The sequence below is a fragment of the Rhineura floridana genome, chromosome 8, assembly GCF_030035675.1.
Source record: "Rhineura floridana isolate rRhiFlo1 chromosome 8, rRhiFlo1.hap2, whole genome shotgun sequence".
Lineage (NCBI taxonomy): Eukaryota > Metazoa > Chordata > Lepidosauria > Squamata > Rhineuridae > Rhineura > Rhineura floridana.
The window spans coordinates 90747117-90769362 of record NC_084487.1 but is presented as its reverse complement, the minus strand read 5'-3'; the positions used below and the strand labels follow the sequence as shown (position 1 = coordinate 90769362).

Genomic DNA, 22246 nt, shown 5'->3' with positions numbered 1-22246 from the left:
TGAGCCTGGCAGTTCAGCTGCACCGTAGCTTTGTCTGAAACATACCATGTCAAAGGGGATAGAGTTAGCCTCCCTTCTCATATTAGTGTGCAGGATGTTTAGGATTTGGGAACAAGTATTCAGACAAGTAAGATCAGTTAAACAAGTTTCTTTTACTTATAAAACTATTTGGACATTTCATAAGAAAGAATAAAAGTTGGTCAGCATAAATCAAAATAAAAGCAGGTTAAGGCATTACATATCTTAAAGCATAACATATCTAACATTCTGATATACAGCATAGATATAACACATTGCTGTAATCTATTTGATACAAAGCTGAGGTACTTCTCTTAGTTACCTGGATCTTAGAAGGCTGTCTGCGGTTCAAGCATTAGTGAGCCTCTCCTAGGAGAAGACTGATTTTGATACTATAATACAGGAATAGTTATACTAAATTTTTGTGTGAAGATCACAAACTTATGAAACAATCCTAGCTTAATTGCTGCTTATTGCAATTGTCAGAGAAAAAATAATTATTCTAAAATATAACAAGATAGTGATAGAATTGCTAGATGTTCCACGTACTACTGGATGGCAACATCCTAGTGTTCTAGTTGGACACGTGGGAGCCTTCAGACTAAGGCTGATGCAAATGAGAATATTCTTTTGGTGTGCTCATAGAGCTCAGACCATCCATAATGGTGGTAATGCCTTCAGTAATATCAAGGACAGGCTACCTTTCAGGACCCCCCCCACTCTGTCTTTCTCATGAAGCAGGGGAAGGAAGACTCTGTTCTTAGGCAATGGGGAAGCCTGTTTCTCTCATGAACGACAGAGGTCTCCAAGCAGGTAGTGTAGCTCCCCCTACAGCTCAGAGACAGGAAATGCTTCAGCAAATACTTTTGCTCCTTCTCTGTTGTTGAGGCTCAGTTTGTTTCCTGTCTCAGCTCGGAGTACATCTTATTTGATTTCTCTCTCCTCACTGAAGGTTATGTGTTTTCCTCCTCTCTGAGGGCTATCCGTTTTCTATTTTATATGTTTCTCTTTCCTCCCCTCCCTTCATACTTACCTCTGTTTGTCCTTCTTAAAAACAACAACAAACACACTCCTGTCAGATTCCCTTTACTCACCTTCTGTCAGATCTTTATTCCTGCTTCGACATGGATAAAACAACATGGTTAAAATGATGGATAAAACTAAGGGACAATCAGTGAAGGAAAAAAGCATTTTAAGAGCCTTGGGCATCTCTCGGCGGTAACTGCAGTCAGCACCCAGCTGCAGGCAGCCTTCAAAGAAAAGGCATTTAAGAGCCTTGGGCAGCACTCGGCCATAGCCACAGTTAGCATCCAGCTGCAGGCAGCCTTCAAAGAAAAGGCATTTTAAGAGCCTTGGGCAGCACTCAGCCGTAGCCGCAGTCAGTATCCAGCCACTACATATTCAGCATTATGGCGTCATTATGCGGCAGGCACCAAAAACTGGATGCAGATGACTCTGCTGGGAGGACTTCATCAAGGGGCTCTGTGCTATCCCTGGTTGGTAAGTCCATGGAGGTGTCACTAAGATCTTTGGGGGTTCAGGGAAGTACCAGTGTCCAGGGAAGGAGTGGAGGAGCAGCACCCGTCTGTTCGAAGCAGCCTGCCACTTCTGAGGCAGTGCCCGTCATTTCTGAGTACAGCAGAGGCGCCCGCCATTTTGGAGCACAGTGAAGCTGATACACCTGACAAATTGCATTTTCCAGACCCCCCTGTATTTAATGCCAGTGTGTATGGGGAGCAAGAAACCCTATCCTCTGTTGACAAGGTGGTAGTAATGGGGCATGGAAGATGAAGCCACGCTTCAGTAGTAGAACAGCAGCCTGTTCACAGATCAGGCCAGTTGCAACAGGTCCCCCACCTCCCCAGCAACAGCCTAACAGGTCTTGCTGCCCAACCTTTTTTTGTCTGAGGTGATTTTTTGCTGCTGGCTGCTTTTAGAGCTCAAGCCACTCTCCCCTACTGTGTGAAGTGATTTTGTCCTTACTATTTTTGCTCTTGGCTGCATTTAGAGATCAAACTGCTCCCCTCTACTGTATGCAGTTTTTTTTTGCTTCCTTAATCCACGCACCCCTCTACCTGTGCATGTGTTGATTAGTCAGGAATCTATCCATATAATGCCTGGTATAATGCTCCCCTTCACTGTATGCATGTAACCATGACTGGGCCATCCTGGGCTGTTTTTATGGATATCATTATTGAGGCACAGTGTAGTGAGATGCAGCTGCAGCCGTCTCAGTGGCCATCAGTTTCATACATTTCACGGCCCGTGTGTGCACAGTACTTGGTCACTTCAGGCCCTAAGGTAAGCAAGGTAGCCAGTACCTTCGAAGTATTCCTTCTCAGAAATTACACCAGAGCAGCAACATTTGGTGTGGACGCTGCTTGGGGTGAGAGAAATGGGCAGCTCTTTATCTCTCTCTCTTGCCTTTTGGATCCTAACCTGTCCAGTGACTGTGGAAACGGCTTAGCTTCTCCACTCAGAACCCTGAGGAAAGGGCCTAGCCCTGCTAAGCAGAATCCTTGGGCAGAGATATGGTATAGGGCTCTCCTGAAGAGGTTTCCCGTCGTTTTTATGGTCCTAGTCTGTCCAGTGACTGGAAAGGGCCTAACTTTACCGTTCAGAGCTCTTGGACAGAGATATGGCATAGCCCTTTGCTGAGGAGTTTTCCCACCATTTTTATGGTACCTGAGGAGGTTTCCCACTATTTTTATGGTCCTAGTCTCTCCAGTGATGGTGGGAAGGGCCTAGCTTTCCATTCACAGCCCTTGGGCAGCGATATGGCATAGTCCTTTGCTAAGGAGTTTTTTCCCACCTTTTTATGGTACCTCTGTTCCCACTTGATCCTGGTGTGTCTAGTGACTGTGGAAAGGGCCTAGCTTTCCATTCAGAACTGTAGGGCAGAAATATGTCATGGTACTCGGCTGGAAAACTTTTCCACTTTATGAGAGGCACTAGAACAGCAGGTTCAATATTTCAAAGAGACTTGATTTCCTTTTTCCCTAGGCCTGAACAGCAGGCCATTTCCAAGAGCAACAGTAGAACATTGTGGTGACTCCTCTAGGGGGCCTCAGTGAATGAGGGCATATAAATTGCCTCATGAGCCTTAGCTCAAAGCTCCAGTTCTCTCAAGGCCTGAACAGTAGCAGGCCATCTTCAGAGGCAACAGTAGAATAACCTGGTGGCTCCTCTAGGGGCTTCAGTGTAATGAAGGTATATGAATTGCCTCATGAGCTGCAGTTGCAGCCCTTCATAACTGTCTGTGTAATTTTTGCAGCCCTTCATAACTATCTGTGTAAATTTTTGCAGACCTTCATATCTTTCTGTGTGAATGTTTTGGATTTATCCAGTGACTTCCTTACGGAGGAGGATTTTACTGTCATTCCAGTGGGAAAATGTAAATAAGCAAGATAAGTAAATTAAGCTAAATACAGCTTGTCAATTACATGAGGTTTTCTACCCTATCTGTTTCTAGGGTGTCAATGCAAAGCTCCAGTTTCCTTCTCTGAATAGTTGCAGCCCTCCATAACTGGCTGAGTACATATTTGGATTCATCCAGTGACTTCCTTGGAAGTGCTAACAGTCCCCTTGTTATAATCCTAGGTAAACATAATTTAGTAAGATAACGTAAATTAAACTGGGTGCTTGGTTAAGTCTTCCCTTCTGGCTGGAAAAACTCCTGCCTTCGTCAGGGGCAAATAATGTGGAAAGTCAGATCATGTACATCGATTTGCACAAGTTGCTAATTAGAACAATGCATAAACAATATAACTTTATTGTTTATGCATTGTTCTAAGTAGCAACTTGTGCAAATCGTTGTACGTGATCTGACTTTCCACATTATTTGCCCCTGATGAAGGCAGGAGTTTTTCCAGCCGAAATGCGTTGGGCATACCTTTTTTACAATAAATCTCCAGACTTTGATTCACCCACATTTGCCTTTTGACATCCTGGTTTTTCTCCCCCTTTTTCCTGCTATTTTGGATGTCAACCACTTTTGCTCCATTCTATAAGTCTTCCCTTCACCAGCATGCTCCTGGGCAACTTAAGACGGTTTAAAGTTCCATATAGCATTTGGTGAGGTGTACTTTGCAGTTTCACTTTCACAATTCACTTTGTGTAATTAAATTTGAGGTTACTCACATTGGCATACAGGTGCAGAGGCTATGGTTCTCCTGAAAGGTGGTGGTTGTTCAGTCAACTCCTGACTTTCATCTGCAGGTCCCTGGGTGACTTACAACATTTTAAAATTTCATATTAAATTTATTAAAACAATTTAGCCTTTGGTATAAGACTTGCTTCACTGTTCAGTAACTCAAGTAGTCCTCTGGACTGGTTTCTGCACAAATACTTGGTCAGAGTATGTCCCTAGGCATTTACTTCCTGTGGCTGGCTCCAGCAGCCCCATATGTCCAGAGGAGGCTCACAGGAAGGACATGAGTACAGCAGTGGGCTCCCGTTGTTTTGGATGGCTAGGAGTTCAAAACATTTTGTCACTTTAGGCAGTAAGAGCATGTTTGTCATGTTCATCATGTCTGATGTCCGCTGCTGGCCTTGTCTTCCATGTATTTGCCTATTTTCTTGGACCTAGCCAAGCTGCTGGCTTCCTCCCTGAATAGCTACAGGGTAGCCATAAGACAATGGTAAGGCTACCCAAGCTGTTGGCTATCTCTCTGTGTAACTACAGGGTGGCCTTAAGACAATGGTAAAGGTTATGATGAAGCAACTCATGGATTCCATGGAAGTGCAAGGTTCTTCTTTTCTGTCAAAAAACTTCAGGAATTCTAATTGGTTTCTGGGGGAAATAGTCTTGAGATGTTTCTTTCATTTGATATTAATCAGGTTGTTTAATCTTGCAACTGGTTTCCTCTCAAATAGGAATTTCAATTCTACTAGGTGACTATATGAAGTAGTGGTAGTCGGACATCTTGGCCTGTTGGCCTTGTTTGCTGGAAACAGTAAGTTGGGGTTTACTCAATCCTGGCGTCCCCAGTGCATCTAGCCATACTATTTTCATGGTCCTTTTGTCCCAATTCATTTCATTCCAATCCAGCTCATCCTGTGGAGGAGGCTGGGCATTTATTAGTTGTGCGAGGGGCTCTCTAGTTTTATCTTGGTCGTATCAGAGTCATTTGCTGGCCTGAGTCTCCATATGTCTCTCTGGCATAAGAATTACCAGGGCCTCATTACCTCATGTTTCTTTCCACAACACAGGAAAGCAGGAGATGTGCAGCTGAAAGACCCCAATCAACGCAGGTCAGATCTGGCCCTCAAATGTTATCACGACGGTACCTTCTTTGAACCTTTGGGGTCAGTCCCTCCAGGAATTCGTTCCTTCAAAACAGTTCTTCTAGTGGCTATTAGAACAAAACGTAGGGTGTCTGAGCACCAGGCTCTATCTGTCAGAAAGCACCTATGTATTTTCCACGAAGATAGGGTGGTGTTACACACTAACCCAGCCTTTGTCACCAAAGTAAACATGGCCTTCCACAGGCAACAAGAAATAATTCTACTTTCTTTCTGTCCTAACCTTTCCCACACCAAAGGTAGCACTCATTAGATGTTGGAGGTCACTGAAGGTGTATATTAACAGAATTAAACTGTTTAGGTGTTCTGAACCCCTATTCTCCAGTGGGCACCAGGACACCCCCAAGTGGGTATAGTGCTTGAGGCAGGAAAGAGTTAACACTCCAAACAGACCGTTAATGCGGCCCCTCCCGCGGAGTGCTAGTTTGCCGTCTGGCCAAGCTTAAAAATATAAACTTATACATATCTAAAAAACCGTGACAACATTAACTGTAATTATCATGAAACATACACTTTACACTTAAGTTGTAAAAATAACTATTCGGTCTCTACTCAGAGTGACTGCCACCTCCACTGAATGATACATGCGATAGGAGTGATCATTGACCCTTCAGTGTCCACCCATTTGATTATACTGTTTCCTGTTGTTTGTATCCCAGGGTGGGCCTTGGCGGTGTCCCGGTGCCCACTGAAAAACACCTTTCTGCTGAGTAAAATGGTTCCTTCTCCAGTGGGCACCAGGACACCCGCAAGTGGGATGTTTCAGAGCTGACATATTGATTGGGTGGGTACATAAATGTTCAATGATCACTCAGCACCTGCTGAATAACTCGCCTCCCAAAGGCTGCTTCAGCTGAAGCATAAATATCTATTTTATAATGTTTAGTAAAAGTATTGGGGTTTGCCCAAGTGGCCGCCCTACATATTTCTTGAAGAGGTGCATTTGTTGAATAAGCTGCAATGGCAGTTGCTGCTCTAGTGGAATGAGCAATGATGCCTGAAGGTAATGGTATGTTTAGAGAACTGTATGCTAAGGCAATGCAGCCCTTAATCCATCTCGCCAAAGTAGAGGAGGACACCTTTTTACCGAGAGTAGTTGGGTGGTAAGAAACAAACAAAGAATCAGTTTGCCTTATTGGCCTAGTCCTATTTATATATACTTTTAAGTGCTCTCACATCTAATGAATGCCAAGCGTGCTCTAGAGGATGCTTTGGCGAAGGACAAAATGTTGGCAATACTAATTCCTGCTGACAGTGAAAAGCTGAATTAACTTTTGGAACAAAAGTAGAATCTGTTCTCAAAATGACTCTGTCAGTATGGCAGATACATAGATGTTTTGCCACCGAGAGAGCTCCAAGTTCAGATACTCGTCTAGCTGATGTTATTGCTATGAGAAATAATACTTTGAAGGAAAGTATTCGTAACGTAGATGTTTTCAATGGTTCAAATAGTGGTTTTTGGAGAGCTGCCAAGACCTTGTGAAGATTCCATGTTAGAAATTGATGATGAACAGGTGCCGACAATAGTGAAGCCCCTCTTAGAAATTGTTTCATATAGGGATGAGCTCCCAGTGATGCATAAGAAGATTTAGACAGCACTGTTGACAACACAGATGCTTGTCTTCTCAAAGTATTGGGTCTCAACCCATTCTTCAAACCATCATTTAAAAAGGATAACACCTCTGTAATTCCCGACTTCCTAGGTGTAACATGATTCCTACTACACCATTTCAAAAATGCCGCTCAGGTATACTGGTAGTTTCTTATTGTGGACTGTCTTCTAGATGCCAATATTGTGGTTACCACTTCCGTTGGCAATCCAGCCCTCAGCAGTTTGCCCTGCTCAACTTCCATGCGGTAAGCTCAACCATTGCAGATCGGGGTGGCGAAGCGGCCCTTGTAGCAGCAAATCTGGTCGAAGAGGCAGATGCCATGAGGGCTCGACAGATAGGTTGACTAGCTGTGAGAACCATGGCTTCCTTGGCCAATCTGGTGCTAGTAGAACAACATTGGCCTTCTCCATCCTTACCTTTTTTATTACCCGAGATAGCAACGGAAAAGGAGGGAAAAGATACAGTGTTGCCTTCGGCCAAGGAGAGTTTAGGGCATCTACACCCTCTGCTCTGAGAGATGGATAGCGAGTGTAATACCTCTTCAGTTGATATTGACATCTGAAGCAAAAAGGTCCACATCCATCCTTCCGAACCTTCTGTCGATCTGTTTGAACACATCTTTGTGCAACTGCCACTCTCCTGGCAACACCTCCTGTCTGCTTAACCAGTCCGCTTGTACATTGTCTACTCCCTTTAGATATTCCGCTGTCAATGATTGTAGTGGGTGCTCTGCCGAGGAAATCAGTAGTGATGCCTCCTGATGAAGGACCAGTGACTTCGTCCCTCCTTGATGATTTATGAATGCTTTCACACAGTTGTTGTCTGTTCTCAGCAGCACGTGTTTGAGATGGAATAAAGGCACAAAATGCTGCAGTGCCAACCGTGCTGCTCAAAGTTCTAGTAAGTTGATGCTTTGGCTTGACTCCTGAGGGGACCAAGATCCCTGCAGGATTTGTCCTCTGCAGTGAGCTCCCCACCCCTGGAGACTCGCATCTGATGTGACAGTCTCCCATGGTGGGTCCTTTAAGGAAAGTCCTCTGCGTAGATTGCAATCCTTTGTCCACCAATGAAGAGCAGTTCTCAGTCATAACGTCAGAGCAACCTGGAGATGCATGGAATGTGCTATCTGCCACTGGTATGGTAACAGTGTCCATTGTAGAGGACGAACATGAAATCTGATCCATGGCGTAACTTGGATAGTGGAAACAAGCATCCCTAAAACCTTTGCTAAGACCACTAAGTCCTCTGCAGTCTTCACTAGCCAACTTTATCTTTTGCACTCTGTCTTCCGAAAGAGAAATTGTCTCCCATTCCGTATCTATCATTGCTCCCAAATGCTGTAAACGTTGTTGAGGGAACAAATGACTCTTGGGTATGTTGACTAAGAATCCGTGATCGTGGAGAACTGCTAGTATGGTGTGAATGTCCTGATAAGCTGACTGTGCTGTCTGTGAACGAATCAGAATGTTGTCTAAATATGGGTAAAGATTCAACCCATGTTGATGGAGATGCGCGACAAGGGTCACCATGATTTTTGTGAAGACCCTCGGCGCTGACGCCAAGCCAAAGGGCATTGCCCTGTACTGATAGTGTTGATTGTTGTAAACGAAGCGGAGGAATTTGCGGTGCTGCGGATGGATTGGCACATGTAAATATGCTTCGGTTAGATCTATGGAAGCTAGGAAGTCTCGAGGCTGAATAGCTTCTTTTATGGACACCAATGTTTCCATGCGAAATTTCCTGTATCTCACAAATCTGTTTAGAAATTTTAGATTCAGCACCGCCCTCCAATTGTTTCCTTTTTGGGCACAAGAAAGAGAACAGAATAAACTGCACGAAATTTCTGGTGCTGCTGAACCGGTTCTATGGCTGTTATCTGCAACAGACGTTGTATTGCCTGTTGTAGCAGCCTGCGCTTCTCTGGATGTGCTGAAACAGGTGACGGGAGAAATTGTTTGGAGGCGTAGCCTGAAACTCTATCTGATACCCATACTGTAGAGAATTTTTTACCCAGAGGTCGATGTTGTCATCTGCCAAAGGTGTGCAAATTTCAGCAGGCGTCCTCCCACTGGTATCTGCAATAAGTCAGAATTGTCTTTGTTGCCTTACACCTCTGTGGGTAGCTGAGAATGTATTTCGCACTGCTGATTGTTATTGGTTGCACAACTGGAATCTTGGACGACTCCAAGCTTGCCTGTTAACACGGAAATGTCGCTCCCTTCCTCCAAACCTAGATGGACGAAAGGACTGGTATGGCTGAAAGCGGCAAAAAGGTCGCCGGTCATCTCATCTGTTACTTGTTACTGGCATTGCCTTCTTCTTGTCTCTTGTTTCAACTAATACTTCACTGAGCACATTTTCACCAAATAATTTCTTGCCTGCACATGGTTCTGTAGCCAACACCATGTGAGAAGAAACGTCTGTCTCCCAATGACGAAGCCACAAAATACGGCTAGCTACAACTTTAGCAGCCATGGGCCTAGCTGCGAATTGAGTAGCATCCATTGTTGCATCTGCGATAAAAGCCTCTGTCCTTGATACCTTCAAAATTGTTTTCCTAAGTCTTTCTTCGTCTTGATCTGGATTTTCCAAAACTTCATCTAACCACAATAATGCAGCCCTTGAAAACACAGATGCTGCTGTAGGTGCACGTACCGACAAGGCTGCCGCTTCATGGACCTTTTTAAGTGCCATATCTAACTTTCATTTACAGGGGAAACGGGCATGTTGATTAACTGCCGTTCTCTGTGCTACCGCAAGAGTGATTGGGCTGCGCGCTGCCTGTGAGGCTGTTTGATTAAAATGGCGGCTGTCTTTGAGAGCACTGCAACGGCTCGTCTTTTTAACTGTTGGTTCATGCGAGCAAGCTGTAGGTGCTACCGCACCAAGCGCTGCTACAGTTCGTTTAGAAAGCCCTGAAGAGACACTTTTTTGCTCCTTAGGCATTTCGCTTTCAGCAGGAAAGATCAATTTAGTGCCTTTTGTGGTCCCTTCATATTTGATTTATATAATTAGCAAAGCGAGCCACTGATTGGCACACAGAATCAATGCACAAATTTATAACGGGAAAAAAGCTACCGTTAAAATTATTAAACGAGGGAAAATCACCCGGAATTCATTAACTGAGGGAAATATCATTAACAGAATGCATTAATTGGAAAAATCACAGAGAAATTCATTACTGAGGAGAAACATTGTACTAATTAATCTTAGGACTAACACCTATATACAACACTGAGAGAAGAGTTAAGTGAACATTAACTGCTAATAAATAACATAAATAGAGAAAAAGATAAAGATATAACTGGGCCAGACTGAAGAGCAAGGCAAAAATCAGTACTGCTCAAGCGAGGCAGGAAAACGAACTAGCACTCCGTGGGAGGGGCCGCATTAACGGTCTGTTTGGAGTGTTAACTCTTTCCTGCCTCAAGCACTAGCAAGGAAGACAATACCCACTTGGTGTCCTGGCGCCCACTGAGAAACACCTTTCTGGTGAGTAAAACGGTTCCTTCATGTCCTTCCATCCTGCCACTATCGGAAAAAGAGTATCCATAGCTCGTTGGATCAGAGCTTGCATTTCTCTCATGCATGACAGAGGTCTCCAAGTGGGTATTGTAGCTCCCCCTACAGCTCAGAGACAGGTAACGCTTCAGCATACGTTTAAGCTCCTCCCCTCCTGCTGAGGCTCAGTTTTAGTTTTCTGTCAGCTCGGAGAACATCTTATCTGGGTTCTCTATTCTTCTCACTGAGATTATATTTCTTTCTATGTTCCTTTCTAGTATATTTCATGGTTTTTATCCTTTTTGCCCTCCCCTTATGTTCCTGAGTGCTTTCCAGAAAAATTCTTTCTCCTTTCTAGTCCTTGTTTACTGAGCGTCTTAACTGTCAGTTTGTCTGTTCTTTCTTCAGAGCAGTTTGGTGGTCTTTCGCCTACTTCATCCTCTTTCCTTAAAAAAAACCTGTTAGTTTGTTAATATTTTCTCTGTCACACCTGTCTAAACACTGTCTAACTGTCTTTCTCTAAACTCTGCCTAACAGTCTTTCTCTCAGGTAGGGAGGCCACGGAAGTGGCCCTTCGCCTGAGGGGTTGCGGGAAGCAGCAGCAGTAGCTGCAAGCGGAGATGTGGCTTCAGGCTCTAGCGGGCCGACGGCAGCAATGGATGCCATTTTTGGTAGTGGGGCGAGGATGCCCGCCATTTTGGAGCCTGGAATGAGAGAGCCCAAATTTTGAATGCTGGAATGAGAGCACCTGCCATTTTGGAGGCCGAAAGTGAAGCGCCCACCATTTTGGATCAGGGCAAAGTGGCGAGGCCTGAAATTTTGGCACAAAGCAGCGGTGCAGCCCCCACCAGCTCACAGGGCAGCGGACCGCCACAGCCCGATTTTTCACAGCATGCCCAAACTGCTGAGTCTTGCGTTCCCGCCCTGCCACCAGCATGACACATGCAATATTCTGCTACACCCGCAGCCTCATGCATGTGTGCTCTGTCAGCAGCATGGCAAATGCAATATTCTGAGCTGCCCTATCTAACATGTAATGATGCTACGCGTCTTGAGCTTCTATTTTCAGATAAAGAGGGTGTGGGAGTTTCACCACAAGACTAGCAGAGCCAGATGGAGCAATGGTATGTGGCAGGGGCAGTTGGGTTGTGTAATGTTAGACCCCCCCCATCCCATCTCAGAGAAACAGCATATGTCAGGGATTCCACTGCAATAGCATCAGCCACAAGTTCTATGGCCTGACCTTTTTTCACCCACAGTTCTCCAACATTTAAGGGAGGCTATGATGGGAGATTTGGCTAATGAATTGTCAGCGGGAGGCACCCCAAAGCATATGTTGCCTCCTCCACAGGGCACAACGAATTTGGATCCCCCTCTTTTAAAGAGACACTCAGCGGGGCAGCAACAGGACAATTTGCCTTCCCTGAGTCATTTCACAGTTGCGAGGGGGCATGCTTCAGTATTGGGCTCTAGACAACGACCTCTTCATGATGCTGACTCACAGCCTGAGGCTGAGGGAGATACGATGCTAGATGAGGGAGAGTGGAGTGATGGTTCAGGCATGGATGAGCTAGTGTCAAGTAGACTGTTTTTGGATGTGTATTTTCTTCCCTTATTTGCTGAAGTGATGTCTGCTCTGGTTTTAACTCCTATGCAGCAACAACAACAGCAGGAGCCGGTCTCTAAAAGTGCTATGGTGTTACCAGTCCCTAAGACATCAAATAGATGCATTCCATTACCCGCTCCATTCAAGGCTATAATGAAATCAGAGTGCGATTCTCCGCTACAGTGTAAGAAGGATATTAACATTGCCAATAAGTTTTATGTTCTAGATGCAGATGTCATGGAGCAGCTTTGGACTCCGACAGTGGATGGTCCCATCTCTGCTCTGCTTTCCCATGTGCTTTTGCCCCAGGATAGAGACTCGCAACTGAAGGATCCCAATGAATGCAGGTCAGATGCTGCCCTTAAACATTCACATGATGCTAATGCCCTCTCAATTCAGGCCTCTGTAGCGGCTTTGGTTTTCGCGAGAGCGTCACTGCTGTGGATTGAAGACCTGTTAGATAATGCGGATCAACGCTAGGGGATGAAAATCTTTGCTGAAGGTCTCTAGGTCCCTGTCGTTCATAGCGGATGCAACCATGGACTCCATCCAGTTCTCCTGCAGAGCTATGACAGCAGCAACGGTCGCTCGCAGACACCTCTGGTTGAACCACTGGGAGGTGGATGTGTCGTCGCTTGCAAATATGGCTTCATTTCCTTTCTCCAGCGCAATGCTGTTTGGTGAAGCAGCACTAAAGGACATTCTGGTGGAGACACGGGATAAGAAGAAGATGATGCCATCGCAAAGACAGGAAGATAAACGTCCATTCAGGCATCCTTTCTCTTCACCTAAGTCGTTTCATTCCTTTTGTGGTTCCAGGATTGCAGGTCAAGGTAGAGACTTCAGAAGCTGCCGTCCCTTTTGGAACAGATCTCGGTTTCAGCAACGCACTCAACAAGCTGCTTCCAGGGGTTTGTATGGTCAAGGAAGGCAGGGACAGCAGAACCAACAACATTTCTGACTTGGTGCAACTTCTGCCAGTAGGGGGAAGACTCAGCCTGTTCTCCCACTGCTGGCAGGGGACCACTCATGACAACTGGGTACTCAAGATAGTGAACAATGGATACAGGATAGAGCTGTCAGAGTTTCCTCCTGCCAGGTTCCTTCCTTCGCCAGTCTCCAGCTCCGTAGTGAAGTAACAAGCAGTCTCCAGAGAGATTTGTCATCTGCTGGACATTTCTGCAATAGAGGAAGTTCCTTTCAATGAGTGTTTCTCAGGGCTTTACTCAGTCTTCTTGGTGGGAAAGATAGGATGTGGCATGCGGTACTCAACCTCAGATTTCTCAGTCACTTTGTTACCCAGCGAAAGTTCAAGATGGAGACCCTAATGTCCATCAAGGAGGCTCTGCAGCACCAAGATTTCCTATCATCAATAGATTTAAAGGAAGCATACCTTTGTATTCCGATTCTGCCAGCACATCGACGCCTGCTGCGTTTTTACTACAATGGAGATAATTACCAGTTCAAAGCCTTACTTTTCGGTCTAGTGTCCCAAGAGTCTTCATCAAAGTAATGGTGGCGTTAGTGGCCAGTCTTTGAATGCGAGGTCTGCACATATATCCTTAATGGATGATCTCCTGATCCAATCCAAGTCCTTTCATCAGGTGCAGGAGGACGTCCAGATAACATTGGCCCATCTAAAAGACCATGGCTTCTTAGTGAACATTATGAAGAGCCAGCTAATTCCATCACAGCAGTTATAACACTTGGGGGCATGGCTGGACACTGTTCCCCAATCCATCTCTCTCTCACCAGAGAAGATTCACAAAATCAATACATTAGCGATGTCGACTCACGTGACGTCTGACGCCATGAAGTTGGCAAAATTGTTGGGCATGATGGCCTCTGCCATAGGAATTACTCCTTAGGCTCATTTGCACTCCCGTCTGCTACAATGGATGCTACTTCGCTACCAGGATCACATTGCGCACTGCAGGCACCGCTATGTCCTGATTCCCCGACTTGTCAAGACTTGTCAAGACTTCTCTGCTTTGGTGGACATCAGAGACGTATCTGTGGAGGGGTATCCCTCTGTACGATCCTGCTCGCTCACTTATTACCACCGATGCAAGTCTCAAAGGTTGGGGAGCTCACTGCCAGGTCCAGTATATCCAGGGCACGTGGTTGCAGAGAGAGTCGGCCAGAAGTATCAATTGGCTGGAGCTTCGGGCGACACATCTGGCTCTTCGACAGTTTTATCACTCAGGTTTCCAGATGTTCTGATTTGCACTGACAACACTACAACCCAGGCCCACTTGAACAAACAAGGGGGCACTCGGTCATTGGCACTGCACAGGGAAACCATGATCATGCTTTCCTGGGCAGAGCAGCATCTTTCCTCAATCAGAGCAGAGTACATCCAGGGACAATTGAATGTGACAGCCGACTGGCTGAGTTAACAGCACCTGTTCCTGGGGGAGAGGGCTCTCAACAGAGAGATTTTCAATTTCCTTCAGACAACGTTCGGCACATTCAGCATAGATATGTTTGCCTCAGAGGACAATCGCCAGAAGAGACGTTTTTACTCTTGCTACCTGTCTCACAGAGCGGAACAATTGGATGCCCTAGCAGTTCCCTGACCAAAGGGCCTGCACTATGCCTTTCCTCTGACACCTCTCTTATCCAGAGTGGTCAGGAAAATTCGGATAGAAAGGGCCAGGGTGGTGTTAGTAGTCCCCTATTGGCCACAACGGCCATGGTTTTCGGACATTGTTCAGTAGACCACTTTGCCAGCACTTCATCTTCCGTTGCGCCCAGACCTGCTCCATCAGGGTCCACTGATGCATCCGGACCCCCAGTGGCTTCAACTAACCGCCTGGAAATTGAACGCCTGCAACTGTTGAATTTTGGCATTCTGGCAGAGGTGGTGACCATTCGAAGTTATCAGGCAATGTGGGTGGTGTTTTGCTCTTGGTGCGATAAAAAAGGAGTCACTCCTGTATTGGCTGGGGTGTCTAACATGTTGTTTCTGCAAGAAGGTCTTCAGAAAGGCATACGTCTTAACACTTTGAAGAGGCAGCTGTCAGCTTTGTCATCCGTCTTACAAGACAGGACTTTTGATTTGCTAGCGATGCATCCATGGTTGAAGTGCTTCCTTGGGAGCTACAAGTCTTAGTCCACCAGTTGTTCATCGCTTTCCCACCTGGAATTTGGATACAGTTCTGTCTGCCCTGCAGAAACCTCCATTTGAGCCACTGAATTCCGTCCCACTGAGAATCATGTCGCTTAAAACAGTTTTCTTGGTTGCCATCACATTGGCGCGCAGGGTATCGGAATTACACGCGTTATCCATTCAAAAGCACCTATGTTCCTTTCATAAAGACAGAGTGGTCCTATGCATGAATCCAACCTTCGTTTCTAAGGTGAACACATTGTTTCACAAACAAGAGGAGTTAATCTTGCCTTCATTCTGTCCTCACCTCACCCCAAGGAGAAGGCATGGCACTCGTTAGACGTTAGGTACGCATTAAAGGTATATATTAGCAGAACCGAGTCTTTTAGATGATCGGACTCACTATTTGTTTCTTTCCATCCAGCCACTATGGGAAAACAAGTGTCTTCCCCAACAAAGGCACATTGGATTAAGGCTTGTATCTTACTAGCTTATGAGGCACTACACCTACCGTCTCCCTTACATATTACAGCACACTCTACCAGGTCTGCTGCCACTTCAGCAGCTTTTTCCACAGATGCTCCATTGGCAGATATCTGTCGAGCAGCAACATGGTCCACTCCGAACACTTTTACCAAACACTATAAAATTGATTTGTATGCCTCGGCGGAAGTTTCTCTTGGCCACAGGGTTTTACAAGTCCTGCCTGCATCTATCCTGTCTTAGGTCTGCAGCTTTAGTATGTCCCACTTGGAGACCTCTGTCATCCATGAGAGAAGGGAGTTTGTCTTTACCATAAACAGTGTTTCTTCATGGATGACAAGTGGTCTGCAAGGCCCACCCTTGAAGAGTTTCTTGTGATGGAGGGGACGAAGTCAATGTGTGGCATGACTTTTCTGTGTCATTTGTTGTTGGTCAGTAGACCATGTTACTAATACAGTTACTATCAAGTTTGGATGTTTTTTCTGTTTTATGTTGAGTTTAAACTGAGGCTGAATTCCGAAGCTTTACAAGAAATGAACTGAGCCTCAGCAGGAGTGGTGGAGCTTAAATGTCTGCTGAAGTGTTTCCTGTCTCTGAGCTGTAGGGGGAGCTACAATACCCACTTGGAGACCTCTTGTCATCCATGAAGAAACACCGTTTACAGTAAGGACAAACTGTCATTTCCTTAGCATATGGGTCCCTACACTTGGAGTCACCACTGCACATTACAGCACACTCCACTAGGTCCACCACTACATCAGCAGTTCTTTCCACAAATGCTTCAGTACTAGATATCTGTAAAGCAGCGACTTGGTCCACTCCCAATACCTTCACCAGGTGCTACAAAATTGATCTATACACCTTGGTGGAGGCATCATTTGCCCAGAGTTCTGCAACAGATCTTCTCCTCCTCTGGGCCTACCATTGTCCCACCCTAGGTCTGCAGCTTTAGTATGTCCCTCTTGGAGACCTCTGTCATCCATGAGAGAAGGAACAGTTTGTTCTTACCGTAAATTGTGTTTCTTCATGGATGACAAGAGGTCTGCAATGCCCATCCTTGCAGTATTTGTGAGTCTCTATTTTTTCCGGTGGCTGGGACTGAATCAGTGAGGGCCATGCCTCTTTTCTATTCTGTTTGTTGATGGTCAGCTGACTTTATTCCTAACACGATTTATTTATTTACTTATTTATTATTCAATTTATATCCCGTCCTTCCTCCCAGCAGGAGCCCAACATTTGTTGTATGGATGTGTGTTCCTCTTTTCATGTACTATGTTTGATCCCTGAGTTTTTCTGTTGAGGCTGATTTCTAAAGCTTTTCCAAGAAATGAACTGAGCCTCAACAAGAGGGAAGGAGCAAAAGTATTTGCTGAAGCATTTCCTGTCTCTGAGCTGTACGGGGAGCTACACTACCCGCTTGGAGACCTCTTGTCATCCATGAAGAAACACTGTTTACGGTAAGAACAAACTGTTTCTTCTCAGCTGTGCTTGAAAGTGCCTTTATTAAAAAAGAGAAAAAGCCACGTTTCAGTGTTGGGGCAGCACTTGGTGGTAGCAGCAGCAAGCACCCAAGCGGAAAGGACTCAGGCAGCTGCCATTGTGAAGCTTCTCTCATGCCCGTCATTTTCTTCCTCAGAAGACCCATGCAAAGGTCTTTCCTCGTAGGCCTTTGCTTCCAGTGCTTTGGAAGGCGGAGTAACTGAGGCCTTGCCATGCAGCCTCGATCCTGGACAGGAAGCCCAGCGCTCAAATGGCTATGGAGGCAGACCAAAGTGGGGAATTAGCAGCAGCCATAGAAGGAGTAATTCAAGCAGTATCGGTCCCTGCACCATCCATGCCTCTGGCATGACAAGTACACACATCTCCATTGCCCCTGCAAGGTCAGAGAAAAATGGAGCTCCTTTCATCTAATGACTACTGCACCACTATGAGTGAGAGAAACCCCTCCCCCCACCTAGTGTGCAGCCTTCTTCCACTGTCCTAAGAGCATTCACTGACAGGATTCCTCCCTCACAATTGGCTCCATTGAACAACTTCTCACTGAAGGTCTTTCAAGCCTTTCCTTCCCCTGTCTCCTCTTTCCCCTGCTCAGCAACTTGATTTGCCTCAGCAGCTCAATTTTCCTCAGCAGTTGTTTTACCTCAGCAGTTCTTTTTCCCTCAGCAGGCCCTGCTACCACAGCAGTATTTTTTTCCATATTTTATACAGGCTAATGGTTGCAACAAGTACAGGAGACTTTAATATGTCCTCTGAGCTGGCCAAGGGTCGTACACCTAAAAGACTTAATGCTGATTCTGCTGTGGCTGCTACAGGTAATGGTCCAACCCTCTCCGCCAAATGTCTGTTAGAACGGCATTGATTGAGGGGATGTTCTCCCACTCCACTTCAGGTGGCAAGAGGTCAGACAGGATTAAGAGACACTTCCAATACTTCTGACTTTTCACGGCATTCAGTTACTGGTCAGCAGTGAGACGCTGTCAGCAATCAAGACCTTGAAGAAGGTGAGTGGAGCGGTGACTCAGACCTTGATGAGCTAGTTTCTACAAGACTGTTCCACCATTCTCCTGTTTACCTGTTTGTAAAGTGCTGGTTGCATTAGATTTAAACCCTGATCCTCAAAATCAACAGGAACCTGTGTTTAAGAGTCCCACTGTTTTTCCTGACTTTAAGCCATCTTGTATTCCCTTTCCTTCACCACTGAAAGCAATGGTACAATCTGAATGGGTTTCGCCATTACAACATAAAAAAGGCATCAATTATGCTAACATGTTTTATCTTCTAGAGCCTGAGTTTGTGAATCAACTTAAAACTTCTGCTGTGGACAGCCCCATTGTGCAGTTAGTATCTCAGGCACTCCTTCCCCGGAATGGGGATGCCCAGCTCAAGGACCCCAACAAACGCAGGCCAGATCTGGCATTAAAGTGCTGTCATGAGGCAATTGCATTGTCTATTCATGCTTCTGTCTCTGCTTCAGTGTTTGCTAGGGTGACCTTGTTATGGATTGATTACCTGCTTGATAACCCTGAACCATATGCTGTTAGAATGAGGAACTCTTTTGAAAATATCCTGTGCTGCCACCTTTGTAGCTGATGCCATCATGAATTCCACACGACTTTCTTGCTGTGCTAGGGCTGTCAAGGTAGTCACCTGTAGACATCTGTCGCTTACCCACTGGGATGTAGGTGCGTCTTCAAGGGCCAACCTAGCTTCTGTCACCTGTGGTGGGGCTAAACTCTTTGGTGAAGGAGCACTGAATGATGCCCTGGTCAAGACTAGAGATAAAAGGAAGTTGGTGCCATCACAGAGGAAAGACAACTGCTGTCATCCCAGGCGCTCCTTTGCATCCTCCAATTCGTTTTGGGGCTATTGGCCTTCCAATCACAGCTGAGATTTCTGAAGTGGTCGACCTTCCTGGAACCACCCGCGTTTACAGCAGAGAACTCAAGCTGCAAATCTCACCTGAGGGATGACCAGCCTCACCAGGGAGCTCAGGGCAGCCCACCTGGCGCTTCACCACTTTTACAATATCCTGGATCTCCCGGACTCCTGTTCCGCACAGACAACACACATACCAAAGCACATTTGATTCCTGAAGGGGAACTCGATATCAAACCTTTCAGGCTGAGGCATCATCCATGCTACATTGGGTGGAGACTCATTTGTTATCTGTCAAGGCAGTGTATATCCAAGGGAAATTGAACACATCAGCAGACTGGCAGAGTTGGCAGAGTCTCTTCCCAGGGGAGTGGACCTTGAATCTGGATGTGTTCCTGATGCTGCAACACTGCTTCGGGCGCTTTTCAGTCAACCTGTTTGCATCACAACTCAACCACCAAGTCAACCACTTCTTCACAAGATAACCAGACCAAGGAGCAGAACAGGTAGATACTCTCACAACTTCGTGGCCCAAAGGCCTGCTGTATGTATTTCTCCCACTACTACTGATATCCAGAGTGATGAAGAAGATCAAATGCAAAAGGGCCCAGGTAGTGCTGGTGGCTCCGCATTGGCCAAGGCACCCCAGGTTTTGGAAACTAGTATGTCTTTCTGTATCTTCTCCATTCCATCTTCCATTGTGACAGGACCCTTCTTGCATCTGTATCCAGAATAGCTACAGTTAGCCGCTTGGAGGCTGAGTGGCACCAATTGCTGAAGTCTGGCCTATCTTCCAAGGTGATTGAAACAATTTTATTGGCTAGAAGACGTTCCATTCTGTGATCCTACCAGGCCACCTGCTCTCCTTATGTTGGTGCAAGGATCATAACATTGATCCTGTAGCTACCTCCATTGCTGATGTCTTATCCTTCCTACAAGAAGGCCAGGACTTGGGTTTATCTCTAATACCATGAGGAGGCAAGCTTTGGCCCTTTCATCTGTTCTGGAAACTACAGCATCAGATTCTCTGGGTTCACAACCCATGCTAAAGTGTTTTCTCAAGGGGGTATCTGCTAAGAATCTCCCAACACAGCATCACTTTCCTACTTGGGGCCTCCACATGTCTTGTTAGTGGTTCAAAGACCTCCCCTTGAACCTCTCAATTCTGTGTTTCTTTGAATTTTTTCTTTGAAAGTAATGTTTTTGGTAGCCATAATGAGACCCCACAGATAAAGTTGTCTTACGTACTAACCCAGCATTTGTTCCAAAGGTTAATTCTGCCTTTCATTGGCAGTAAGAAATTATTTCATCTTTCTGTCTTAAACCCTCCCAACCCAAGAAAAAAGCATGGCACTCGCTAGATGTTAGGTGGGCCCTGAAAGTTTATATTAATTGTACAAAACAATTCTGTAAGACTGACACTTTTTCACCCCACCACTCTGGGCAAAAAGGCTACTTGTTCCACACTTATCGAGATGGATTAAAGCTTATATATCTTTGGCATATGAAGTGCTTCACTTACCTTCTCCCCTAAATACCACAGCACACTCCACCAGATCAGCAGCCAAGTCTGCAGCATTCTCCACTAATGCTCCCATATCTGAGGTCTGTAGGGCAGTAATGTGGTCCGTACCTTCTACCTTTACAAAGCATTTTAAATTAGACTTATATGCTTCTGCTGAGGTGACCTTTGGATGCAGGATTTTACAAGTTTTAGCTATCTGTGTCCAAGGCTATCCCACCCTAGGGCCTTAGCTCTTGTACATCCTGTCCTGGAGACCTCTGACATCCACAAGAGAAGGAACAGCTGTTCCTACCATAAACTGTATTTCTTTGTGGATGTCCAGAGGGCTCCAAGACCCTGCTTGGCTACCTATAAACATCTTTTTTGCTTTAGGGACTTGGGATTGCACTCAGAGGTGCCCTTTTCCCTTTCTAACTCTTGTTCACATGTGTCAGTTGTTCCTTAAGTCTTTAACATGCTGTTGTTGGAGAATTTTTCTCCTTGGGATCTTTTGCTGGGGGTCCTTGAATAAATTGGAAGACAGGCTTGGAGCAAAAAGGTAGGCCTTTATTCTTACAATCATATGCAGGGTCAGCCTCCCAGGAACATGCAGGAGAGACTGCACTGAGGCACTGTGTGCAAGCTCTTTTATAGAGTACAGTTACAGCAGGTGACTGATTCACCAATCTCATGAGTTCCTGCCCACCCAACATCACAGTTCCTCCTCTCTACAATCGTTCCAAACCAATCAGAAAGGATTAGCTAACTCTAGTGGTGATTCCATGATTCTGTCAATCTCATTAATGTTTCCATTGTCCTACTGTCTTTTCAAGACTAATAAATTTTGGTTCTAGTTGGAACAGTTACTATTGTGAATATACTTTCAAGCATACTTGGTACATCCATTGTTGCATTGTTTCTGATGGGTCAGGCTGACTCAGGTACACCTGCTTGGGTTTTACCTCAACTGAGGGTAACTGAAATCTCATGAGCATCACAGGTTTTTAATAGCTATCGGGGTCTTATATGTTCTTATACTTTCTCAGAAATCCCATTTCCTTACTTATAAAATACACAACTCATAAAAGAGGATTTTGTTTAAACCCCTGAGCTACATTGTGAAACCAGACAAAGAAAAAGACTTGGTGACTCTGGCTAACCAGTATCAGCCTCAGAAATATAGAGGAGGCAGGCCACCCCTAGAGTACCTTTTTCTTAATGAAAACACACTTATAAAGTTATAAATATAACACACTGGATTATTTTAAAAATCATTATAAAATCTCACTGTTTCTCTTCATTAAACTCTTTGATTATGCTGTAAAGCTTTTTTCCCCTCTAGATGGCATTATTGCTATATTCAGGAATCAAACATTAGCGATTTAATCAGTCACAACTTTTTTCTCACAATTTAAACACTCCTTGATTCCAGACAATAGATTAATTAATATTCTGTCAGTTATGCATCGGCCAGGTCTTGGCAAAGAATCAGAAGGTCCCTGTGACCGCTGCCGTTTGCAACAGGTTTTCTTCCTTACAGGTCTGAATTAAATGTTAAGATTTAGGGTTCTCTACTATAATATCTATGATTATATATGTGTGGATATATAGAATTCCCCATTACTGTTAACCACAGTGTTCCATGTTGTGTTAATGGTTTTCACTCTCCTGCATGACTGTTTTCCCCCCACTATTACTAATTTTTTTGTTGAGATCGGTTTTCTCTACGT

At 45.2% G+C, this 22246-nt stretch overlaps 1 protein-coding gene across 6 annotated transcripts in view; it reads left to right on the top strand.

Moving 5' to 3' along the window:
• Positions 1 to 22246, top strand: part of ANKRD26 (ankyrin repeat domain containing 26) — a 198269-nt gene that overhangs the window by 23845 nt on the left and 152178 nt on the right. The window lies entirely within an intron of this gene.